The sequence below is a fragment of the Lipotes vexillifer genome, unplaced genomic scaffold (genome assembly GCF_000442215.2).
Source record: "Lipotes vexillifer unplaced genomic scaffold, Lipotes_vexillifer_v1.1 scaffold1759, whole genome shotgun sequence".
Lineage (NCBI taxonomy): Eukaryota > Metazoa > Chordata > Mammalia > Artiodactyla > Lipotidae > Lipotes > Lipotes vexillifer.
The window spans coordinates 627,697-631,315 of NW_006777810.1; positions in this window are offsets into that span (position 1 = coordinate 627,697).

The following is a 3,619-nucleotide window of genomic DNA, read 5'->3' on the forward strand; positions in this document are numbered from 1 at the left end:
CCCGCGTCCCCTGCATCGGCAGGCGGACCCTCAAGCACTGCGCCACCAGGGAAGCCCTACCTTGTTTTTTACTTTGAAACTTTATGTGCTTTTTCTGCCTTCACTTAATTCCCATATGAGGGGATCAGCTACTAAAACTAAAAATATCAGAAATTCCAAAATTAAAATGTTAATTTGTTTACAGAGTAAGTATAATGAAATCTCAATACATTCATTACAGTCATGAAACATGAATAACTTTACATAGTATATCTCCCCAAGAATAAGTGAGCTATAATTTTTTTAACTTCTATAATGTACTTTCTTTTATAAAGAAAAATGCACTAAGCTTGTAGAGCTAGTCTTGTGTCTAAAATTAACCCATGAATCAACTAGCCAAATACAAGAGTATGGCCTATATCCATGTAGAGAATTTTCTTCAAAAAGCTAACCCATAAAGAAATCAAACACCAAGACACTTGCATCAGTCTGGCCAGCTCCCTGCTCTAACCGAAGAAAGCTGGAAATGGAAGCAAGAAGTAGTGATCAAACACAAGACATGGGAGCACTCCTATGAATACTAATGAAGAATCCTGACTTACTCCCAAAAGCATTCTTTGACAATTCAAAGGCATGAATCCTGCCCGTCAATTCAATCTTTCTGTCCGTGCAGCTGGTAAAACCCTATCAACTGAAAAAGGAACCATAAATTATATATTTCTTGAAGCAAAGATAGAATCAAAGGAAGTAATGTAGTTTTATGATACCATTTTAATAGTGTGAACCAATCTTGAGTTATCCTTTTTAATTAAATCAAAAAGAACCAAGATGGTTTTTAACCTAACATGAAGTTAAATACTATGTAACAGATATACTGACACATTTATTTTTTAAAGAGTGGGAAATTTTACTATTTTTTCCACATTTGAAAGTATCACTTTCATTATTCAAGTGTGGATGCAACTTCATCAAAACTGAAGAGGTTAAACAGGGTAGTATTAAGCAAACTCTTCTTAGTGAACTGAGGAATACCTCATCCAATTCTACTTAGAGCCTGTTAAAGAGGAGTTAGAATTTTAGCAAGCTAAAAATTTGTCATGTAGAAAATAGCAAGCAGTTCTCCCCGGAGATCTGTGGGCACTGGACACTTACTTAATGCGAGCGAGCAACGTGCCCCTGATCGCAGTGGGAAGGCTCACAGACATGACACGTTCAGTGCCAAAGCAAGGGCTCTAATTAGCGAAGGGTTCCGTCTGACAGTCAAGGGCTTAACCTTCATTGGGAAATAATGAGCCAGACAATGTTTGAAGCCTCCATGTAAGATTTAGAGAAGAATGGGGGTGCTGAGAACTGCCTTAAATGTGCTAAACTGACAGACACAGGTGACCAAACAATGAACTGCACACTTGGCAAAGGAGAAGAAAATATTTGGTATATACTGGCGACCTCCAGAGCAGCATTCCTCTTTTGTCCCTGAATTAAGATGAAACAATTTAATAGGCCATATTATTTGGTTGAATTACTTTAAAGAAAACAGAAGACTTGGTGGAGGAGATATATTTTCTGAAAACATTTCTCAGATACCAACTTTTATGATAAGGGAACATCTGGGAACTTCTCTGAAGATCAGAGACAAATTTCAGTTTAAAGGCTAAAAGTTCATTAGCAAACACAAACACTCAGGGGTTAGAATTACCTAGAATGACGTGAAAGCCAAGGACCCAAACTCTAAGTAAATGAGAATATATCCTTCTTGTCTTCTAATCTATAAAATTACTACTGCTTCCAAAGTTTCTTGCATACATGATTTTTAAAATTCTTTTCCATTACAGTTTATTACAGGATACTGAGTATAGTTCCCTGTGCTATACACTAGGACCTTGTTGTCTATTTTTTTTTAATTTTTTAATAAATTTATGTATTTTTGCCTGCATTGGGTCTTCGTTGCTGCGCGTAGGCTTTCTCTAGTTGTGGTGAATGGGGGCTTACTCTTCGTTGCGGTGCACGGGCTTCTCATTGCAGTGGCTTCTCTTGTTGTGGAGCATGGGCTCTAGGCATGTGGGCTTCATTAGTTGTGGCACACGGGCTCAGTAGTTGTGGCTCGTGGGCTCTAGAACGTAGGCTCAGTGGTTTTGGCGCATGGGCTTAGTTGCTCCGCGGCATGTGGGATCTTCCCAGACCAGGGCTCGAACCCGTGTCCCCTGTATTGGCAGGTGGTTTCTTAACCACTGCGCCACTGGGAAGTCCTGTCTGTCTATTTTATATATAGTAGTTTGTACCTGCTAATCCCAAACTCCTAATTTATCCATCTCCAACTCCCTTTCTCCTTTGATAACCATAAATTTGTTTTCTATGTCTGTGAGTCTGTTTCTGTTTCCTAAATAAGTTCATTTGTATCATATTTTAGATTCCAAATATAAGTGATATCATATGGCATTTGTCTTCCTCTTTCTGACTTACTTACTTAGACATACATGATTTTTTACTCTTAACTGCACAAATTCTTAAAAGAGTAAAAAAAAAAAAAAAAATCACTCTTTTTATTTAATGTAACTGAATCTGGGGGAAAAGTACTCATGTTTGACTGTTCACCAAAACAATATGCACTCTTTGATAAACTAAGTAAATAACTATTAAATTAATCATTGGTTTTTCCTACTTTACCCACTCAATTTGTTATACCTAAATTAGCTAAGCCTTTTAGGATATTTATAACCTGATATATATATATTTATAAATTCATATATATGTGTATATATATTCACACACACACACTCATATATATATATACAAGCTATATTATCTGGAAGAAAGTTACTAAATTTGAAAATCAACTGCTTGTAGAGAGTAAATATAAACATTATAGAGCAACACAAGGTTTCAATTACATATTGAAGGTATATATGTGTCTATATATACACATATATACTAATGTTTTACAAATTCTAGTAATGCTGAGTTGTCTTCCAGTATTTGTTTAGAAGGTATAAAAACTCATGGCTCAATAGTAAAATGCTAATTGAGTTTGCTAAAAGATGTCTCTTAAGAATTATAAGCCCCAAGTAAAAAACCACTAATAAACTTAAAGTCCAGTAACTGGGGTTAAAATTTTTAAATGAAGAACATTGCAAAGCAAATATCTGGCACAGGTACTAAAAAGGTAAAAAAGGCAAAAAAATCTGAATTCTGAAATACATCTGTCCCCAGTGATTTCAACTTTACGGAACTAACAGATTACAAATTGTACATTTGTTTTCCCAGTCAAGACACTGAGAATCAGGGGTTTTGTTTTCTCTAATAGAAATATTTCAAAATAGAATGCATACATAGACTCTGGAGAGAAAAAGAGAAATGCAAGACTTGAGTAGAGCTATCCTTGTTTCCTCTTCCTTCCCTTTTTGGACTGGCAACAATTTTCTCTTGGGGCAGAACAGTAAAGGCTCTGCTGTACCATGATTCCAGGAAAAACAAAGGCACTTTATCTGCCCGATTTCTTGTCAGCTTTTGGTGAATTTTCAAAAGCACCCTGAACCTTCAATCAGGCCTCAATGTTCAAAGACCTCATGGAACAGAGGTTCGGGTTAACCAGAAGACTGGGCAAATGACTTGGTGATTTTAAAAGGCACACTAATAGATGCAA